We start from the raw sequence: 23,662 nt of genomic DNA, 5'->3' as shown, positions 1-23,662 counted from the left end.
GCAAAGTCAGAATAAACAATTATAGAAGAAAAAGATGTTGCCAGGGCTTGGGGAAGGAGAGAAGGGAGACTCCTGAGATCTCAGGAGCCTCGAGAGAAGAAGCAGCATGGGTAGCGCATGTTTATTGCATAATGAAGAATGTTCCATGAACTCCGTTTAAGCTTTTGCTAGGAAGGAAGGGTCTGGCTTCTTTCTCATTCTGCCTTAGGAACCAAGAAAACCAGAGTCACATTTAGAGCCCAGAGTGAAAGACTGCCCAAACCTCGTACCCTGTGTGCATGTGTGGAGCAGGGGATTCAACTTACCTTAACTTTTACTCTTCCTCATCAACCTATTTCTCTCACCTTGTTTTGTATACTTTGCTAAACTTCTTCAAATTCTTTCTCGGAAAGAGATGGGATGAGATTCCACATCTCACTGACTCCAAGTCGCTCTTTCCTGTGAAAGGCACTAAGGGACAGGACATGAGGAACATACTGCCAACCAAACTTCCACACCTCATGGATTGCAAGATCCACCTTAATTTCAGAGGTAACAAAGGGAGCAAAATGTCCACCTGAGCATCAGTGAAATGCAGCAACGTCATCCTCACCTGTATGTTTCCAAGAACTTATTGTCGGCTTGATTCTGTAAAAGACTTCAAAGGACAAGGCCAGGGGCTTCTAGGGTGCAGGTGGCCAGAGGCCCCCAGGCCACCATTCTGTCCTGCCCCCTTGCTTCACAGATAAAGGATGCAGAAGAAGAATACAGTCTGAACATCTCATGGCAACTTCAAGGATCAAATGACCACATGACACACATTAACAGCTCACCAAATACAGGACAGGGTCTGCCTATCACTAATGTATACATTGGCTAAAACCAGGCCTAAACTTATCAAAAAGTTTTTTTCTGTCTAAAAGGCACAACGATATCAACTGAGTACTTTTCATCCTATTTTTTCCTAAAGCCGAAGGTTATTTTCATTTCCAGACTTTGTTACCACTGAAGGGACCGGTTCCTGCTGTGACTACTCTTCACTGTCTCAGTGAAACATTCAGGCCAAAGCAGAAAGCCATTCCTGTGGATGTCCACCATGTGCAGCAGAAGACCAGAATAAGACCCACTTCACTTGAGTTTTGTGAAATCTCTACTACAGGTGAAAAACAAATTTTATTTCAAGGTTATAGTGCTGTGTATAGATGTAGGGAATGTGAACTATCTGAATCAGAATTCGTGATAAATGAGAAATATGAATGTATTCCATTTTTTATCACTTATGGCTTAAAATAAATTATCCTTATCTTTCTAACATTGTAATTGGATGGCAAATCAAATAAACATACTCATCTTCAAGCTGCACTCTATTTACAGTGATGAGAAACCATCATCTGAAACCTGACACCTAAATGTATGTATGTACACATGTGCACTCACATGCTCATGTAAACACGTGCATACACACATGCACAAACAACACACAAGCAGGAGCACATGCATGCATGAACATGAACATGCACACACCTATTCACACAGGCACACACCCACCATGTGCAAACACATGCACACATATGTGCTCATGAACATACACATACTTATGCACATGCACATATGAACACACACACCATGGGCAAACACGTATACACATATATGCTCATGCATATACACACACACACACACGCACAAATGCGTGCACACATACCATCTGAAAGAACTCCTTTGTGAATTCACAAGGGATTCTTAAACCTGGTTACAAGACAATTGGCAATATGAGTAGTGGGAGGCTAACAGTGACTTTGCCTGAACACAAGACTTAAAACATGATGGCAGAAAGCCAATTAGTGAAATCTAATTGGATGTATGCAACATGGTGTAATGAGAAGAGACCAAGTGTATTAAATTTTTAATCCAAACCCAAATGCTGCAATAGGAAAAAAAAACTCAAGTCATCACTGAAAATCATTGTAAAAGGCAGAATGACACATTTTTATAATTTCCTTAATGCATTATGGTTATATTTGATAATAAGTTCGCTGTGACATGATCACAACTGCATATACAGTTTGCTCATTCTCAATCCCCCAGTCCTTCCCTTTTACCTTCCATCATTCCTTTCCTGACCCCCTTCCTCTAATCTACTGGTGTCCTTCTACTTATTTATTATTTTTTAATTGGCATATTATAGTTACACATAAAATAAATTTCACTTTGATTTATTCATAAGTGCATTTAGCATATGTTGGCCAATTCCATTCCACTGTGCCCACCTTTACTCACCTCCACCCTCCCCCTCCATCCCCTTCCTCTATTCCTCTGATCTCTCCTCTAATTTTGTGAGATCTTCCCCCACCTCTTTTCCCCCCTTATTTTGTTTCAGCTCCCACAGATGAGAGAAAGAGTTTTGCCTTTAACTTTGTGAGTCTGGCTTATTTCACTTAACATGATGTTTTTCAATTCCATCCCTTTATCAGCAAATGCCATAGTTTCATTTCCTTTATGGCTGAGTAAAACTCCACTATGTATATATATCACATTTTCTTTATGCATCATCTGTTGACAGGCACCTGGGCTGGTTATAGCTATTGTGAATTGTGCTGCCATACACATTGGTATGCATGCTTCACTATAGCATGCTGATTTTAGTTGTTTTGGATAAATACCAAGGACTGGGATAGCTGGGTCATATGGTGGCTCCACTTTGGGTCTTTTGAGGAATCTCCATGCTGCTTCCCAGAGTGGTTGTACTAATTGGCAGTCCCACAAATAATATATGAGTTAACGTTTTCCCTACATCCTCACCAGTGGTTATTGTTATTTGTATTCTTGATAGTTGCTTTTCTGATTGGAATGAGATGAAATCTCAGTGTGGTTTTGATTTGCATTTTCCTGATTGCTAAGGATGTTGAAATTTTCTTCATATACTTGTGGGCCACTTGTGATTCTTCTTTTGGGAAATATTTAGGTTTCTTTAGTTCTTTTACCCATTTATTTATTGGGTTCTTTCTTTCTTTTTTGGGTGTTAAGTTTTTTGAGTTCTTTACATATTCTGGATATTAATTCCCTATCAGAAGAGTTAGTAGCATAGTTTTTCAGAATACCCTTATAACACACAATGAGTTGACATTACTAATTAAACATAGTAATATCCTCTCTCATGCCTTAAAAAACACAAATATTTAAACTGCTTAAAGACAAAAATTTGAAGTGCAAGGGCAGACACGCACACATGGAAAATGATCTCATGGAATACAGTTTGAAGAGGAATTGAATCCTTCTAATGCGGATGAGCCTCCACAGCAAGCCACACCTTGGGTCAGTGAGACCTGAAGAGCAGCAGAGATTAAAGGAGACTTGTCAGTAGTGGTGCCTGGTTTCACTGGATCTGATATCAAGGCAACATGGGAGTCAAGGTCAGTGCCATTTCAGGGAATATATGTTACAGAGCAGTCGATAGTCCCTCTCTGGGCACCTGATACTGAAACCACACCCCGAGCTTGGAGGCCAAAGTTCTGCTGAGAGGATCAGGATGGGGCTGGGAGCTTTCAAATGCTCTGCTGTCACCGCCCCTGGGGATTCCAGCAGAACTGACCAGGGTTGGCTAGGGGTGATGATGTTGCAAAGCTGCCCCAGATTTTGGAAAGATCTTGCCCCACTTTTCTTTTTCCCTTAATTGGTTCTGGCTACAGCCAGAGGTTAAGTGTGCATCTTTCTTGGAAATGAATGTGATTTTTTTGATCTTGCTTGATATTCTTCAGAGTAGAAATATGGTGTTGACATGCAGCGTGAGCATGTCAGGATTCAGGTCCATGGAGGCACATGATCCTCAGCACCCAGCAGGGGTATGGAGCTCCTGGGGTCCTCTCCGCATCTGGGCAATCACACTGGTACTGAGCAGCAGAAACACATGGCTGTACAGCTTCTCAGCAGGGGCTTTCTCTCCACAGCCAGGTCACAGCAACACCAGGGGAGAAAACACACTGGGGACTTAAGGCAGGACTTGAGGAGGAACTCAGCACAGGGATCTTAGTAGGACAGAAGCAGCTAATGCAGACAGAAACAATTCCTCCCTTCCTAGAAAGACAAGAACAGGGCTTGAGGTCACACACAGGGAACACTGACCCAGCCACATTCATGTCTGCCCCAGGAGCCCTGTGCCAGCCACTAGCATGGCCAATATCCCAAAACCAGATGCAGAACCCCTTGGGGGATCCCCAGCCCTGCGGCCACCACTGCCACCATGGAGCTCACATCCCTGCTTCTGCACAGTCACCCCTGCATCTGTGCCAGCAAAGCCAAGCCACAGGCCTGCCCTGGCCCTCTGGAGCCTGTTCTCGACTCTCCGCTGAAGGTGGGGAATTATCCAGACCCAAGATGCTTTGTTCACCAAGAAACTAAAAAGGAATCACAAATAACCACTAGCATTTGTTCACTGCTCCTGGAATTAAGCAAAGCGGTGAAAAATGACTTGTTTGGTATTTTACTTTTGTGCCCATGGTTTGCTTTATCAGAGACAAGGCTAAGTTCAAGCTCCAGAGTTCATTTCCTCTATCTTGGCTTCGCCAGCCTTGCAGACCCAGAAATGCTCCCCTGAGCGCCAGAGCAGAGCGGCTCAGCTCACAAGGGCACACAGCTTACTCTGGTTCTCCACAGTGTACTGCGATGTTTCTAGAATTTGCCAAGTCTGAGTCTGAGTAGGTGTCATGTGTCGTAAAGCATTAATGCATCCTTAATTACATTTGGAACATGAAATCACCCAGGCTCGTTACTGCACTCTGGACAGTTATTCTCAATTTTCCACTTTCCATCAGACTGAGATCTCCTTGGAAGAGCACACATATACCAAAATGGACCTGGAAACCAAGAGACCGAGCATGTTTCTGTGGCCTTGAGATCTTAACTCACTCTCGGAAGAAGTTCATGACATTGTCAAGACTTCTCCCTGCCTGTGATGCTTTGATTAGTTCTAAAACCTTCTCTGGTCCTGTACCTTGCGGCTGCCACACCTCTACGCCTCCGAACTGCATTTCTAGAGATTTCCAAGCAGACATTGGAAGGAGTGATTAATATCTACTCTTCCAGGAACACAAGTAGTATGATTTCACACCCCATCATCACTTTTAGGTGGCCTTGCCTTGTTCTGACAGGTGGACCCCAACCTCCTATGGAATATGCTTGGTTATTATCTCAAAGTCTAAATCAAACAGACCTTCAACCAAAGCCCTCAGGTATTTCTTTCAATGGGTAATTTTATTTTCTCATGAGAAGGAAGGAAATCATGTTTACCCAAGAGCCAGCATCCAGTTCAAACCAGGAAACAACACAAAGTAGTCAGTCCCCAATGTACAGTTAACAGAAACCACTTACGGGGAGGAACCTGGAGTTCTCACGAGCTGCCTTCCTATGCAACACTCCAGAGTTCCCTGTGGGAAAACAAAACAAAACCAGGTTATTTTTGAAACACAGGAGTACTAAATGCAAAAGGTTCTGGCTTTAAGCAAACAGTGATCACCAGCAGGACTTTAATGAACCCAGATTCTACAAATTCTATGCATTTCTCTGTGGAAAGGGTGCATAATTTTCAATGGAATTATAAAGGGATATATCTCAAAAGAAAAGAAACACTTAAGAAACAATAGTAAAGGAAATTAAGCACTCTTTCCTATGCCAGGGTGGGTTTTTGGCCTACTACCACTCCTAGACCAATTAAAGATCAGGTTGGTTTCCAAATCAACATTTGTCTAGAGACCTGTTTTCCACATTTCTTAGATATCGAGGGCACAAGCCACCAACAACTGTAATTGAAAGGAAAGTTTTGTAAGGGCTGAATTATTCTTCCCTCCCTTCCAGAGCTTTCTCTCTAAAGCAGGTGTTATGTGAGCACCCTCACAACCGTGGCTGGCTGTGCGTCACAAGGGTGCAGTTACACCCAACGGCCCTACAGCCCTTTGCAGTAGGAGGCACTGTCACACAGAGAGCTAGCCAGATGTGGCATTCAGGCTTGGAAATCTCTAGAAATGCAGTTCAGAGGCGTAGAGGTGTAGTAGTCTCTGCATTTTCACCAAACAAAAAGGATATATTGACATCAGATGTGGCTAACTGGTTTTGTTCTAAATATTAATAATATTCTTATGATCCAGATAACTCAGTCCTTATCAGTCTGTGTTTGCAAATCACCATTAAATTAGTCACTAGCCTGCTTTTCAGAAATTAGTCTCTCTCCAACTGTCCTTTGCTACTTTTAGGAGACCTGGGCCATCCCAGTATGCATTGTCCACTACACCAACAGTTCCCATTTCTTTTCATATGGGACATGCCCTATGAAAAGAGAGAGAAGTCTGGGACATGCTTCACCCAGACCCTGAGGTAGGAGTTTGGGGACAGCAAGATGGTGGAGGCAGGGTACAAGAAAAATGTACAAGGAAAAAAAAGGGGGGGGTGCAAGACAGGGAGATGAGTCATCACATCCCTGTTTACGGTAAGTTCTATTACCATGGCAACACCCCCACTGAGGGCTTATCACCATGGCAACTCCAGCCACAAGTTCTGTATTCTAATTATGCAAAAATAAAGCAACCAATGGAAACTGTGTTCTAATGAGGTAAAATAAAGTAACCAATGGGAACAACAGGGCACGGTCGGTCTTCAATCAGGTCCATCGGGAGGAGAACAAGGCTCTCAGACTCCCCAGGCATCAGGGCCTTGAGCCATTCTCTGCAGGGCTCTTCACTTTCACTTGTAATAACTCTATACTCTTCCTGTTGCTTCTGTATATCTTGCTCAGTTCTTTGGGATGCCAAGAACCTGGACCCAACTGGACCCCTCCACTGGTGTCCACCCCTCTTACGAAGTAGCCATGCCTGTCCATGAAGACTAGGTGCTGAGAAGCCCCAGTGACCTTTCTAATGTGAAGCTACTTGACTCTGACCCAGGAAGGGACAGTGTGTGTTTGAAGAACTTGTTCACGTCCAACTGCAATAGTCTGCCACCGTTAGGGCTGAACATGTGATGGCACAGAGTGAATGTCAACTGCTCTATATGGGAGATGAGAAGAGGAGGCTGAAAGGATTGATGACTTGTTCAACATCACTTCTGATGCAGGCCAGCAGCCTGGAACTCCAGGTCGAGGTCTTTTTATTACCCCTGCTTTGCAGGCACTGATTGAATGGCCACAAGAAGCTGGGACGGTCATATATTACCTGCCGCCTGATATAGGAACCCCACATTCTAAGTAGATAGCTGTAGGGAAAGTTTCCTATTCACAGACTTTCTCCCAGATCCCTGGTAGATGGGGACTGTCCTACCCAAATGGCTCCTCAAGGCCAGGAAATGCCCACTACCTCCTTTTACCAGCCCCCCACACCCAGATCCCATGCCTGTCTTTCTAAATTCACACCAATGACGATGACAAACCTCCTGGAAATTTCCAGAAATGGTGAAATTTAATGAGCCAGAGCAATAAAATATGTGCGAACCTTATATTTATGGTTTTAAAGATTTTTTTAAAGCCCTCTACAAATGTAAAGTTACTCATTAGCTTACGAAACAGGAAACATATCAGTTGTAATTCAATTTGCTCACAAAATCATTAGGGTTCATTATAGTTCAAATAAACCATTCAGCATATTAATCAAATCATGTTAATCTATTATATTTTCATATCAATGAAACATTATATTGCCAAACTTTAAACAGTTGAGCTGGTTTTAATATTTTTGAGCAGCAGGCAAACTCTTGGGAATGAGGGGAACACTGTCTATTAGTGAAACAGAAGGCTATTGTATCTGCAGGGGCAGAAGCCACACAGAAGAGAAGCCATGGTTTTCATTTTTAAAAAGTTGAGAAGAAAAGCCACCAGAAAGAACAAGATTTCTAAAAACAAGCAAACAAACACAAAAGTCTGGATGATGAAGCTGCTCTCCTCTGAAGCAGAATGTGGGCATCTGTGGTCCAGAACCTTCTCCAGCAGCATCTGCCCGGGAGATTCCTTCCTAGCCTCCTCTGGTCACTTCCACAGAGTAAGATTTTCTCACAATTGAGAAAGTGACTTCTTGCTTCTTTCCTGCACAGCTCCCCTCCTCCCCAGAGGTAGAAAATTCAGTACCAGCTGGAGTCTCCTTTGCCCCAGTCCTTAGCCCAGAGCTTGCTCTTCAGTGAAGCGCCCAACTACATGTCAATCAATCCCTTTGTATAAGCCCTCTGCCTGCCACCAGTCTGACTCGGGCCTGCTCTGAGTGTTAGAACACGGCCCCTAGCCTGCAGGAGCTCCGTCTAGCTCCCTTGACCCTGAGTCCAGAACAAATGACATCACCACAGGACACACACAGCACCAGCACAAAGAACTGCAGAGAAGGGAGCGCCTGGCTGTGAGAAGATTGGGGGAGTCTGCAGGAGCAGGTAGCCTTCCGCTAGGTCCTGAAGGCAACCCAGGCAGCCTGAGGCAGTCCCATATCTCAAGTGGAATAAATGGAATAAACCAAGGTGACTATTTTAACAAACATGCCAAGAAAGGTTTGGAGGTACAAAAAGAGTAAGCCTCAAATTTTCTGCAAGAAAAACTTTATACTGAGTCAAGGAAGGGATACAAAGCAGCTCTTGGTGTCCCTTCTCCAGCCCCATCATCCCAGGGGAACCTCTGTGCTCCTGAACCAGCTCAGACTCAGACAGGCAGCACCTTCTCCCCAGCTCTCAGGCCCCCAATGTCCTTGCCTTCACCCTGATAGATGAGCCAGTGACATGTTACATGCTACCTACATGAAGGTCATAAGTCATAAATTAAAGCTTGCTGTTGTCATCTAGGTTAGCATAACCCTGGACAGACTAGAGTCTGTCCAGGTCACAGCTTGTGATGCCCAAGGAGAATTTTTCAGGCAACCCCGACAGCACACCACCAAACTTGTTTGAATGTCTGGTATTATGTAGGCTTAGGAGCCAACTATATTTTATCCATGAATCCCGGTTTCCCTCAAAAACAATAATTAAACATGGACGAAACCTGTTTCTCTTTTCCTCCATCAATCCTGTATGTTCCCACAAACTCTGGGAGCCAACGACCCCTGCCCATTCCATTCTCAAGTCTCCTGCCCCTGCCAGTTTCCTCCCCAAAATGAGACTTCCTGCAATCCTGTTCTGCTGACTCTGCCTCTTGAAGATCCCTAACAATCTGAACCCTGTATTCCAGGAAAGGCTCAGTTCTTCACACTGCCCTGTGTACTGGTCTGGTCCTCCACTCTACCTTGTCAAGCCTTCTTCTTTCTGGACTGGGATGCCATCATTTGTCACACTGCTGTGCACAATGCTCAGGGACAGGCACTAGGTTAACACCTTCCCATTTTCCAAGAATTCACAATCCTGTGGGGAGTCAGAAAAGGACAGGATGGTTCCAAATAAACATCACATGTTATCAGAAGGTGAGCTGGGTATGGGAGGCACATAACTGGGATCCTTCCACCCAATGAACCAAAGAAAATGACCTAGATAACACATCAATGAGCTGAGCCCAGGGGAGAGGCATCCATAGGTAGGACAGGCAGATGGATGCTCCTCTTGCCTTGTTTCTGTTTGATTCAGTCCCGTTATAGACTAAGGCTCTGTCCTTGATCCTCTGTGCTTTCCCTACCCACCTCTGCTCATGGATAGCCCACCTCACAGTGCATATGAGCTGCCAATCAAATCAGGCTCCTGATGGGGATCCCAGCTCCCCACAGGGCTGCCCCACTCAAGGGGCATGCATCTCCTACTGGTCGGGGTCTCAGAACCTGGCTCCTCTACCCCTGAAAAGTGGCCCTTCCAATTCAAGGATTGCCAGCACTGTGGAACTGGAATTCAAAGCCTCAAGGATACTCTTTCTCTTCTTTTTACTGTCTGCTGAGTTTTCCACATATGTATGAATGAATGAAATTGCCACTGTTCCTGGTTTTCCCAGCATCTAAACCTCTAGTAAGCACCTTTACCCTCAAAATAAGGCAAGTGCTCAACTGAATTTAAGGTTCACCATAATCTCGTCCTTTATCTGATCTCAGTTGTTATGCCACATGCCCTCACCACATGTGTGTCATGCTCAACAGCTTTCAGCGTCTTTTCAAAGTGTTTTTACAAACAGTATCTCCTCGATCTGCCACAGACTGATCAGATGGACAGAGAAGGCATCACCATGCCTCTCTTTTGGAAGACAAAGACTAAGAAATGGGTGCTCTCAGATCTCCTCTGTCCGACCCACCACTTGTCCCATCACATCCTTGTGTTGCACACAGTCCAGCACTGGTGGTTTCCTGTGTGACACACCCATACCCAGTGTGATTGTCTGAGACAGGACGTGTCCCTACAACTCCTTCTGCCCAGCTCTGCACTCACTGAGAACCCTCCTCCCCAGCTCCTCCTTCAACCTAAAGGTGCAGTGAACCAGTGCGGGAGGGGTTGATAAACTCAGTGTCCTCACCGTGCATCCCAGGGGCATCAGACAGCTGTTCTGTCTCCCCAGCCTGATGTTCTTCCATGAACCAGAGCTCAGCTCTTGCATGGAATAAGCTGTTTTTTCAAGTTTCATGGGTCATGTCTTCCCTCCACGTTTGTCCCCATACTGAGGAGATTCCCAGGAGCAGAGTGACAATACTAAGAAGAGGACAAGGTCCAGCAGCACTACCAGGGCCTCCTATCACAGTATGGCTATCCCGGTTCTGAGCTCCTTGGGAGGGTGCTGTTCCCACCACGGAATTTGCCATTTTGCTTTTTGGTTTTTAATATTTTTGCATCATTATCATTTTTAATCTTTTTATTATTATTATTATTATTATTATTATTATTATTCCCAATATCACCCTTTGTCTTTCTCCTTGATTAACAGATTTCCCAGACGGTTATTACCTCTGCACACTCCTGAGGGACCGGGAGCTCTGGAAGTGGGCAGTGCTGGCAGGTGCGGAGGACCAGGTGCCTTCGCTGCGGATGGCAACTTATCGCCAGAGGATGGGCACGTTTCCGTCCCAGTCTCCGTACATGTTGGGCATCCAATCACTGATAAACTGCAGTTATTCTTGGAAAATGTCATTTTGTAGCTACTCTGAACATAGCCGACACCCAGGCCCTGCGACAGAGACCTCAGTGCGCCCTTAGCGTTCTCTGGCCCAGGGAAGAACTGGACCCCCCAGAGCGTTCCAAATCACCAAGGCTGCCGACCCTTCCCTGGAAGCGTCTTGAAAACAATCTACCACTGGGCCTTCCTCGGCCAAAGGCCTCCAGAAAAGGCGTGTTTCCGCGTGCGCAGGAGACACTTGGAAGTTGGCCCATGTTAGCTGTATGCTCACCGCGCCTTCCACTCATGGGGACAAAGGAACAGCCACCGCAACTGATAGGGGCAGCTGTTGTGGAAGGGAGGAGGCCCCTGGGCGGCTCCCGGCTGGCCCTGGTCCTCTGTGCCCTTGCTCCCCACCATGGCCTCTTCTCCCTTGCGCTTCACAGAGAAGATGCCGCCCAGTGGGGTTGCCCTGCTGTGCCCTGCTGTGCCCAGACCAGGTTGCTACAATCAGTTAGCTCTTCAGAACACCCGGGAAGAGCTTACACCGAGCTTCGATGGACATGTAAGCGCTTCTGGGGCCGCCCTGGCTAGGGAGCGCCTGGCACCAGCGCAGGGCACAGTGAGGACAGTGGCAGGGACAAAGGGTTCCTTCCTAAGCTGGACCCCTCGTGGACCCTCTTCTTAGCATCTGCTTAAATCCCAGCTATTTGATTACAGAGATAAATAAGATAAATGGATCCCTGAGGACTACATCAATTAAATTAATAACCTAGAATTCCAAGGACAAAAATTCCCAAGTCAAAAGATTCAGAAGGACGGAATGTTTACAGAAAAATTGTGAAAATCCATTTCCAGAAGATGAACTTTATAAAATAAAGCCACCTCAAATGTGCCAGATTTAACTGATGACCATAAATAATGCTACAAAGTACATTGTTATTAAATGTCTTCTCTCCTTAAGGGGGCTGGACAGAAACAATGAAAAAATAACTATCCAGTCAATTTCCAAGCTAAGATGTAAATATCGTAATTAGTTTTGCTCTGGGCCATTTTATTTTTCATGAAAGCTTCTCTACTGATAGAGAAATAATTTATGAAAACAGAAGCCGCATTTCTCGCAGTCTGCCTCCTGAACATTATTGATCGTTTAATTTATAGCCTGAATAGTTTATTTTTCACCTTTAAGGGTACTTTAAGATCTGTTTCAAAATCTCATCACTACATCTTACTTCATATTATCTAAACATATAATCTCCCCCAAAAAGGCTTATTTTCATCACGTTAGGAAAAAAAAGGAATGTTTCTCAATCTTATCTCCACCCTAGAGACAAACATATTTTTCCATCTATTATTATTTCACTCATTTAGAAATAAATGTGTGTTTCCAACTAAAGCAGGGATACCCTCCCTCCCATCACTGGCTCAGCCCGAGGAAAGCCTTTCCTTGCAGGTATAGGAAATGGACTGAGTCCTTATGCACTTGAAATAGCAACCAAATACTCAATAAACACCGAAATGTAAGTTGGCGATTATAGACGGATAATGCCTAAACAGACAAAGCAGAACATAACAGATGAATTTATATTTATCAAGGGAAAATTCCAGAAAATATATTAAAGGCAACAGACGTGTCTCCTCTGTGTTAACAAACCACAGAAGACAATCACTAACCGTGTTATTTTCTTCCACTTCCAAATTGCTGTGTAGTGTAAGTTTAACAACAGAATTTCAAAGCCAAATTCATCATTCTTGATCTTGAAAAGCCCACAGCAGGCTGGGACCCGAGCTGCCTGGTTCCCTCAGTGACAGTCTGCATTTCGTGGGGCAACGCCCAAGCTTAGGCTCCCGTCTCCTCTGAGGCTCATACATTATAGATTAATGCAGCTGGGCCAATAAAGATTCTACGTCAGAGTGAAGAAAGCTCCCCTAAGTGTACCGTTCATGTCCCCAGACTGTCGATTGCATGACTCCAAGGTGTACCACTTGTCCAGAACACACACAGTGTTAAATGGAAGTCCCAGGTCTTGGGCAGTGCACCACCTACCCAAGTGTAATGTGGCCACCCTATTTTCATGCTCACACCGCTGCTTCTTTAGTCTGAATTCTCTAGAAAGCATTTGCAGACTGTCTTCATTCCACTTCCACAGTCCTCTTCGGACACTTATCCTTTTACCAGTTTATTATAAAAAGGAAATTGTGTTGATTGACCAAAGCTGTTAACTTTTTATTTAATATTCAAGAAAGTTAATTTTAAGCCTACTGATTAAATGCCGTAAGTAAATTTTCAGAAAGGATTTGATTTGTCTTTTAAGCCAAGTGATACAGAAGAATGATCATGATTGGGAGACATAAACTGCCTTCAGATTTTCCTGTAAGGACCAAAATGATGTATACGAAGAGCCCAGCCAACACCCGGCACACCGTGCTCAATACATGGTGTCAGCCTTATCACTTTCACTGTCACTGGTGAGCGAGTCTCTGCACACTGCTGTGTTGCCACATCTCCCCTGACGGTCCCAAGTCACCACACATTGTTGCCTTCCATCAGGAGGCACTCCAAGGCTTGCGCCCGGCCTGTCTCCCAACAAGGAGCACAGAGTGTGTCCAGGGCATTTGATGCAGAACACTCAAGGAACCTGTGCACCAGCATCAGAGACCAGTAGAACTGACCTTGTGAGGCCACGCGGCTCCAGGAGGTCCCAGTTAGCAATAAGTGACCTCTGTGTTTGCTCTGCCCTGTTCCACATAAGAGGGCCCTTTTCTGGAGGGGCAATGATCGCCACAAGGGATAAAGCATCACACATTCTCCAGAGGCACATGGCCTCTCAGCCAAGCCTAGGGGAGAGCATGGGTGACAAGAAGGTGCAGGACTGGCGACTCCACACACACACACACACACACACACACACACACACACACACACACACATGCTTTTCCTGCAAACAGCATCTGCTTTTCCCATTGCTGCCGGCAGAGTAAATCACTCCAGCCTTTGCTAACTGGGAGTCAGAGAAACTTCTGGACCATCTCAAGTGGAGTAGCACTGAAACGGGAAGCCTGTGCTGGAAGATCACAAACCAGGTGGGTACTCCCCAGAGGCACAAGGTGTGTGTGTGTGTCCTGCCAGGATGAGAAGATGGCAAAGAATGTTTCTGAGTGAGCCCAATCGTGGTACCCAGGAAGGAGATGCTGGTGCCAACCAAATTGGGACAGGGCCCATGGCTTCCGAGAGGGCCCCTTGCATGCCTGCAGCCTGAGGTGAAGTGTCAGGGGCCCTCATCCAGGCTCTTTCCCTGATCCCTGAACTTCAGGAAGTGCTGCCTCAGTTCAAGGCCATGCCAACCAAATGTGGTGCTTAGGTGCAGCCCTGAGCAGAAGTGGCTCACTTTGCCTCCTGAGTCTCACCTGGAGCACACCCAGCCTCTCCCCGACCTGGCCTGCCCACTGCCTCCTGCAGGCTCCTGCTTCCCCAGTGACCTACCACCACTGGACCCCTGCTGGATGGATGTGTGTCTCAGAGACTTCTGACGACTCCTTCCCAGGTACAGACCCTGGAATTGTTCTGGATTCTTCCTTGGTGCTTCTGTATGTGTCAATATTAAGGGTTTTATTGAGGCATGGGATTTAGGGACTATCAGAATTGGGGAGGGGGGGGCTAAAGCAAGAACCAAACATAAGGCAATGTTCCGGAAGGCCCGTCAGGGACATGCCAGGAGGTGTCAGCCCCTTTCCTGTTGAGCCAGGCCTCTGGGCCATGCTGAGGGGACCTGTTTTCACTCTGAAGGAAGGATCTTTATTGGCCACAGCTGTACCTCATCCATAATGCATGATCATGATGGCTGATCACAGGCAGAGCCCAATCCCAGAAACTGCTCCAAGAAATTCATGAAATCACATGTTGCTCTGATACGATCTCTTCCTTCCAGAGGACACCCCAAAACTTCATGCTTAGAACCAGGGGCCCACGGAAGGAAAGAGTGAGATAAGTCTCAGGGCACTGGGAGAGACAGCACTTGTTGCCAATGGGACATTGGCAAATGTCGATTTTTTGCTTTGCAAATAAGATGATGAAGTGTCTAACATGAGGACTCCAGGACCCAGAGTAGTGAAGGGGCTCATACAGATCACATAGCACAGAAACAGCCAAGGTAGCCGGCCTGCCAGACCTGAGGTCCCCGCACCACAGGGTCAAGGCTCACTGAGCCCAGATGCTCGCTCACCTTCCCAGGCAGGAGAAACCACAAGAGCCCAGCCGGATGCCCCACAGGCCCCGTGTAAAACAGAAGAGGCAACGGGCACACCCCCTCCCAAAGTGCTTGTCTGCCACGGCTGGTCCCTGATATTTTCAATAACAATCATTAAAGTCAGGCATTCTAGCACAGGAGTTGGGAAAGCTTTTCTGTACAGGGAAAGATTGTAAATATTTTAGACTTTGTAGGCCGAGTGGCAAAAATGTGGAGGTTACTCAGGCAACTTGCAATTTAATATATAATCATCTAGAAATGGGGAAAAAATATTTGAGGTTTGCAAGCAGTAAAAATCAGAGGTGGACAGGATCCAGGGGCCACAGCTTGCCAACCTCAGGTTTGGGGGACCAAATCTAAGCAATACCACGGAGACCCAAGATGCACTACAGGCTTCGTTACTTCCACAGGAAATAAAACACCAAAGGGACAGTCAGGGGTATATGCCTTGGAGTCTGCAACACAAAGCTGCAAGATGCAGTGGACAATTTCCTCCGAGGGCAGCAGAAGGGATTACAGCCCAGGTGGGAGCTGCAGACCTGATGCTCTGGGCAGAGATCCCCAGGGGCCATGAAGGCCAGCCAAGCTTTCCATCATGCCAACACTCGGACTCACCATTCATTCCAAAACTTCCCACCATAGAAACACCATTCAATGACTTTTTCTTTCTTAAAAATAAATAGTAATAAAATCTTCAGGCAGGGAAAAGTGGTATCCATTCTACTGAACAGCAGAAGTTCCTGAAGTTTCCAGGAGTCGAAGATGTTTCCTCTTGTACAATTCTAGGGAGACACACACACACACACACACACACACACACACACACACACTTCTCCTAGCTTTACCCATTTAAAAGAATTTACTCTCATTGGCCTGTCAAGACTCCAAGACCCCTGAAATGCCTGTCTCCCTGGTGCCAATTTGTTCCCTTTTTTCATAGTGCCAGTCTGCACGCCCAACAAGGAAGAAGGTTCTGGAGTTGTTGACATTTCCTCATTTATTTATTCATCTGAAGCCGCTATGTCATACAATGTGGTCACCTATTCTGTCTCGCTAGACCAGTTTTGGGTGTTTCTGAAACCTGAGAGCCTCAGGAGCCCCTGAAGGCTGGGAACACTTGGTGTCTGCACCACACAGAGTCCCATCTGCCTAACCTGCTCCTCTTCCCAGGAGGGCCGAGGTCATCCTTGGGGGATACAGACTTAGGAGCTGTGAAGCATCACCTTCTCATGTGAACAGCACCAGTCCTCCACAATCCCAGAGTTCCTTTATTCCTTCCTGGGAGTGATGGAAGAACAACTGGGCTGACCTCACCAACGTGAAGAAGAGTGAGCCTTGCAGGGAGGGGCCTCCAACTCCAGCGCCCAATGGCAGAAGGGCCCAGGAGTAAGATGAGCTGCCCATCATCCCAGACAGAGCTTCAGAGGCTGGCTGTCCTGGAGACCAGGACACAGGCAGGCCCCAGAAGGTACCCAGGCAGAGCCTCAAGATAAGCGAGCCGCTGTTGAAGGCCTGGAGCTTGTGTGGGCAGTAGCTTCATCTTCAGATGTCCCCCATGAAGCCAGCAGCTCTATCTCTGCAGAGTCTTTCCTTATGGGCTTCTTAGGACATTCCACACTACTCTTGGTTGGCACCCTGCACTGAGGGACTCCAATGCTGTGGCTGGCCACAGTGGCTGGCTTGCTGGTCCTCCATCCACTCCTGTGAGGCATCCTCAGCTTATGGTAAGGGAAGTCTCGTTCCTCCCTTCATGACTGGGACAATAGTACCCCTCACAGCACCTGCTAAGGACTTCCCATGGCCCCTCAGTGGATTGAAAGCACCTTGAGCGTCTGTAGTGGTCACCAAGGATGCTCCCCCATCCCCAAATAACAAAACTCTTAATAAGTCACTTTGCCATCTGAAGGGATATGGCGGGTACACATTTCCCACATATGAAGATGCTACTTCTGTATCCTGGCTGGTCCCAAGAGCTGACAGTAGGTCATTCACTCCTACTGCCCATCCTCAGTCCCTACAACCCAACTGAGCCACCGTCCTCAACCCAGGCATTGACCAGGCTCTGGGGGCACAGAGAAGCAAAGTCATGGGTCTTGCAACTAATGAACTCACAGACAGAGCATGAAACTGAAGACAGCAAAGAGGACATCAGCACACACCATGGTGATCACGTCACTGCACATGACAGGAGCATCTGAGGCCCGCCTGGCAATCGGTGCTGTCGGGCTGCTGCTGTGCGGCACATGCCACCAAGCTCTGCCTTGCTATGAGGCCTTCAGCCCCTCATCCTCACAGAGACAGAAGCATCTGAGACAGGAGCATCAATCTCAGATCAAGATCTGAGCAGAAAGGAAACCATCTTGTCCATCATTGGCCCTGCCCTAGGGACCAGCACAGTGCCCCACCCTGAGCATCATTATCTGAGGAGGTGGCATTTGAGCCAAGGCCTTGGAGGATGAGCTGAGCCTTTCCCAGAGGAGGAGAGAACGGGAGTGAGAAAGTGAGAAATCAGACCCCTGTCCAGGCAAGCAAGGGTCTGGGGTGGGGCATGTGCAGAAGTGCACAGGCAGATGTCCCCAGGTGGCAGGAGGAAGTAGTGGGCACCATGGAGAACTAGCCTGGATTCGCATGTGAAGGGCCCCACATGCCAGGACTTTCTCCTGGAGGCACTGGGGAATTGGCGGGCTTCAGTAAATAAGACATAACAAAGTTATCCAGTTTCATTTTGTTCCAAATGATAGCCAGCAGCAGGGGGGACCCAGCACTGAAGGTTTCCTGGGCCAGAGCCAAACACTCCCAAGGTCTTTTCAAACCCAACACTTGCTCTCTCCCTCAAATCTTATATTTTCTGACAAATTTGCTATTATTTAGTTCCTGTGAAATGCACTTCCATATCAGACCTCCCTCTGACATCCAGGAAAGTGTCATTCGGCTCCTGGTCCCTGCCATCTCGTCAGATGAAGAGTACGGAAGACTTGCCTGGCATGTGGACTCCCCCCTGCAAGACCGGGCGAAGATGCACGGCCCGGCTGACAGCCGCAGAGTAGACCAAGGCAGGCAGCTTCCCTGGCACGCCCAGCACCGCCTGGACATGCACCAACGCCCACGTGCTGCACGCCAGGCCTGCAGGTCCCGCACGCAGCGACAGCCCCTCCACTGAAGCCCTTCCAGCTCCAATAGCACCTCCGTGGGCAGCTGGGCTTCTGCCATCCTCCGGGCATTTGATGTGAAGGGCCAACCTGCCTCATCAACACCTTCCCACACCCTTCCCACCGCGAGGTGGCCACCTCCGACTGCTGATCTGCTGAGCTGGAGCTTTGGAGAAGAGCAGTGACAATGTCCCCTGGAAGGAGAAACCAGGAAGAGTCCAGAACAGCAAGGAAAAACGAGAAAGGTGAGCCGGCCAAGATTTTAAAAGAGCCATCCATAGCTCTGAGAGGAACCCTACAGCTTCAAGGTGAAAGCCATTTTGTCTAATAAAGGGATGATTATGTAGTATTTATGTGTGGATTTATGGTTAAAAGACAGGAAATCGCCTTCTACTCAGTGGGAACTAAACACATAGCTCCTCTTGGCAAGCAAATGGACAGGAGCAAAACTGATTTCAAAGACACTGAGTGGAATTCAGGGCTCTGCATCCCCATGTAAGCCCTGAGCCCTACTGCCTGCCCCACAGGGTCCAGCTCCAGGACCCAGGCCCAAGCCCCATCCTCCTTTCTACCTCCCCTCCCCTCATCCCTGCAGTTCCACCCTGAACCTGCCTGGGCTTTGACTGAATCTGCATTTTGCAAAATGCCTTTGGACCCCAGCCACCCCACCCGTGTTCTCATTGCCCCAAAATAAATAAATAAATGAATCATCTTTCCCCTCTTTGTTTTTTGGGGAAAACTCTTAAAAACGAGAGAACAGAAGTCCAAGAATAATTCTCAGGCCACTGGAACTAAAAAGATTTTGTGGATGCCTTAATCCAAATCAAAATGTGGGCAGGCAATACCAATACCTCGTCAGCACTTTACAAATAAAAAAAATTCAGCCACCCTTCAAATGCTTACAAGGCCACAGCACAGGCAACCCTGCTTCTTGTTTTCTGTTTTTTTCTTTTAGTTTTATTTGGTCTTTTTTGTACTAATGAAAATCAGGCACGGGAAGTAATGCTACTCTGTGTTTATGATAAAACCTCGTTAACTCAAAGTTAACTCATTAACTCATGACTTGTGATAATTTTGCCACAATGGCCGAATTTGCCTATGTGCAATATATGATTTTGCAAAGCAAATTAATAGTTTAAATCAAATTTCAGAAAGCTTATTTAACTTCCCCAGACAAATAATCTTTAAGAACATTATTGGTAGATATTTGCATGAAGAAAAAGAAAATAAAGACGTATTTCTGGTTAAAGCCCCACAGTCCCTTATCTAGAATGATTGGCTATATAGAGGGGCTTCAGATTCAAATTTTTTGAGGTTTCAAAGGTTAATAAAGGGCTGAGATCGCATGTTCCCTTACATTAAATCTAAGGCAGTACTAGAAATTGCAGTGCATGGATCCTGGATGCAAAATAAGTCAAGGCCCACATCGAACCTTGTCCCCTACAGTCCAGTGTTTCACCTGCTCAGTTCACACCCTGCCGGGGTTTGTCAACAAGTAAGTTATAGAGAGAACTTCCACTCCCAGAGTTGCTGGTGTCAGCTGGTAGCTCTGGGCGGTGGATCTGTGCTGAGTTTGCCCTTCACAAAGACAGCAGCCCAATGGGTAGAGAATGTGAATCCTTGCTCCAAGGACCACTTTGATGATAAGAAAACCACAATGATTCATTCTACACCAGACAGACCACTTCGGTGGCCATTTATGCTGCCTCGAACAACTTGGCTCTAAAGGTCACCTTTATGACCTTGTGAAGCAGAGCAGCGATGAAGCACCAGCATTCAGACATTGGATGGCCTCCAGAGATGACCAAACTATGCTGGACAGGGCAGCTCCCAGTGCCTGAAATAGGCCCCACGTTCCACAAACATTTGTCCCAGTGGGTGACCACAAACCATGCCCTCTGGTAGCCACAGGCTGCCCACACCCCCAGAACTACCACAGGTGTCCGTCTGTATACCCACCTAAGCAGATCTCCACAGGCCACAGTGCAGTCAAAGGAAAACCAGACCAGTCTTCCAGCACAGCCCTGGAAAACTTTTTGCTTTGTCTGTTTTTCAAAAAAAAAAAAAAAAGGCAGATGAAATAGTCATCATACCTGGGCTTCAGAAGTCACTCTTGTTCCACCAAGGAAAGTTTGCAGAGGATTCACACTGCCCACCGCTGGCTGTGAACAAGGCCCTGGAGGCGCTGCTGTCCTTCACGTAGGCAGTTCTTCTAGTGGTCTATCCACCTGGCAAGCTTCCCAGAAGCCAAAGAGAGCTGGGCTAAATGAAAGTGACACCAAATAGCTAATGTTTCTTTCTCTTGAACAGTTTCCTGATTCTCTGAAAAAGAGGTTTGTGGGTTGTTTATCTGTTTATCCTTTCCTTTTGGGTTTCCAACTTTATGTTCTGGACATGCCAGCGAGGAGTCATTTTGTGTGAATCTTAATGTCTTTTTTTTTTTTTTTAAGCTCTGCAGATATTTTTCAATAACCTGTTCTTAGTAAGTGAGTTTCCCTTTTCAGGTATGTCCTTGTCAAAGACCATTCCTTTAAAATCCTTTGGAAAATATTTACTTTATTGCTTTTTCTTCACTGGCAATATAGTTGAAACCTTAAAATAATTTGTTTAATGTCTGTTTTGAAAGGATCAGAGGTTGCACTAGAAAATTTTCATAAGACAGGAATTCGGAGACTATTTCTCCCTTATTGTCCATGTGTGTGTATATACAGTCCTAATTCACCAGTGCAACTGGAGGTCATTATTTCTGAATTTGCACATTAAAAATAACATCTACCCATAAGGGAATATCTTTAAACCACAAATGCCAGAAATAACAATTGTATTAAACTGCATTTCATGAATACATAATAAAGTTCAATTTACCACTATTTATCATGTTACTTAAATTAAATCTATAATGGAAAAGAGATTTAGTTCTGTTTTGAAAATAACAAATTCCTTTATGCCAATTGCACAGGATTTATATTAGCCCCGATGCATTCATGTCGATTTATTTATTTTTTGCTTAATTACTATTGCTTTCTATTGTTGGGATCCTAGGGGACAATTCACATCCTTTCATGTATTTTTTAAAGCTTAAAGAGACACATGCACATATAATACATTAAAATTACTATAATTTCAGTTGTATTTATTTACAAAATCTGAGACATTTAAAAAATGGCATTGTGACTCCTACCTCCATTCTTGCCCCCTCATAAATCCTCCAAATTATACTTGTATGCTTCACTGGGGCTTTGACAGTTGCCCGAAGTGGCTAAGAAAATCACTGTGGAGGCGGATAGAGGTATTTTTAGAGCTAATATTTGTGCTGTACAGACATTCGTATGCAGAGAAATCAGCCAGAGAATCCAAAATAACACACACACACCATTTTCAACTACCTGCGTGCCTTGGAGAAGAAGGAGGAGAATTCTGGAGCCTTGAGTTATCAGGTATTTACCAAGAACAGGAATCCTGCATGGAGTCCGGTAATGTCCTTGATAAGGTGCAGCCACTAGTGTCCACATGGTCATGCCTGACCCATTGTGTCTCCACATTAGGAAATGGCTCCTCTACCTACCCAACCCCCCAGACCAGGAATCTGGGGATATGTCCTCTACAGCTTTCTGTCCCTCTCCTCCTGCAGTCAGTTGGTCACCACATTAGTCACCAGTTCTAACAAAAATGCTTGATAATGGTAAGAGAGGCTCCTGTAACTCACAATTCCGGGGGTTCAAGGCAAGATGCGGGATCATCCTGGCTCACGTGAGGGCCTGCTGGTGGTGTCAGGTCATGGGAGTGTGCGCAGATGGGAGAAATCACTGGGCAAGGCAGGAAGGGGAGGGACAGGGCTGAGCTCCAGCTTGATAACAAGAAGCTCTTTTGAGAACTGTCTCAACCCCCCCCCCAGTGGTAACGCCCTCGGGGACCTAAAGACCTCCCTCTAGGCCACACCCACCTCTCAAGGTCCCCACACCACATTTCAGTGCTGCCATCTGAGAGGCCAAGGCTCCATACACTGGAACACTGAGTTCTGGGTACACTGAGGCCTTACCCAACCACAACAGTCCCAGGACGAGAGCTGGGCATTCTACCCATGACATCCTCATACTCATGTCCTCCCCAAGTGACCCTGCTCGGCAGCCGCCCTAACTCTGGCTCTGCTGGGCTAAGTGCCCAGCCGGCTCCCTTTGAACCCTTCCTATAATTGCTCTGTATTTTCATGCTTTTTTTAAAAAAATATTTTAAAATCCTTTTTAAACGTTTAATTTTTTCTTTGTGGATGAACACAATATCTTTATGTGGTGTCGAGGACTGAACCCAGTGCCTCACGCGTGCTAGGCAAGTGCTCTATCTCTGAGCCACACCCCAGCCCTGGTATTTTCATTCTTAAAGGGGAAAAAAAATGATTCTGTCACTCCTTACCTAAAGACCCTCACCAAGTAGACAAAGAACAAGCCCCTCATCACAGCCAAAAAGGTCCTCTGTGGATTTGCTTCTACTTTGTCACCAGCCTATCCTCCATTAAATCCTCCACCCAGGTCTTGACAAAGATTGTCTACTTGCCCAAACGACTCAGGCCTTTGGCACCCTCTTCCCAGCCAGGCCCTGACTGTGGGTGCCACATTTTCCCTGTATTGTCCACTTTGCTCAGGAAGCTGCTATGTCAGTTAACCCAAAGACCTCCCTCTACACCACACCCACCTCTTACCACCCCAGACCACCTCCCATGACCCTCCATGTCTGACCACACCTGATACCTGACCAGGCTCCACTCCTCCACCATCCCCTCCCCCAGGTGCCATCCTCTGATCACTGTGGCCTGTCCTCAGTAACAATCTCATGAGGTCATTTTAGCTGGAGTCCTCCATATCCCTGATGGTTCCTCCTAGTTATTCTCCATCCACAGTCAACCCCGGCCCTCACTCCTTGGCTCTAAATTCCCACTTTCCCTGGTTGCATTCAGAATTGATCCTGATCACTCTCTTCCACTGCAGTTCCCAATGAAGTGGATCCCACACCTGCCATGATGGAACTGAATCAACTCTGTCTTAGTGTCTTTCACCACTGTCACGAGTAACTTTTTCTCTAAAAGCCTCCTTCCCCATCCTCTGTGCCCCTGGTTCTGGGGTCCACACCTGGCATTTCTCAGGACTTGGTCTGACACCTCCCCAAATCTTTCCTGGTTCCCTCTTGCACCCTGTGTAAAACTGATGCTCTTCACACCACCCACTTCCCATGCACACTTGTAACGGATCCCTGATCAAATGTGCTGCACCTGCGTGTTACATCCC

General features: G+C 46.4%; 1 long non-coding RNA gene across 1 annotated transcript; it reads right to left on the bottom strand.

Annotated features, from left to right (window-relative positions):
• Positions 1-2,342: 2,342 nt before the first annotated feature.
• Positions 2,343-22,133, bottom strand: LOC120884342 (uncharacterized). Its single transcript, XR_005726747.2, has 4 exons — positions 21,770-22,133; positions 20,477-20,645; positions 5,344-5,399; positions 2,343-4,050 (listed from the first exon to the last, which is right to left on the bottom strand). It is a non-coding gene; the product is annotated as an uncharacterized LOC120884342 (long non-coding RNA).
• Between the last annotated feature and the right edge of the window lie 1,529 nt (positions 22,134-23,662).

This window comes from Ictidomys tridecemlineatus, chromosome 3, assembly GCF_052094955.1.
Source record: "Ictidomys tridecemlineatus isolate mIctTri1 chromosome 3, mIctTri1.hap1, whole genome shotgun sequence".
Classification (NCBI taxonomy): domain Eukaryota; kingdom Metazoa; phylum Chordata; class Mammalia; order Rodentia; family Sciuridae; genus Ictidomys; species Ictidomys tridecemlineatus.
The sequence above is the reverse complement of the archived record's forward strand: the minus strand, read 5'-3'. Positions and strand labels throughout refer to the sequence as shown.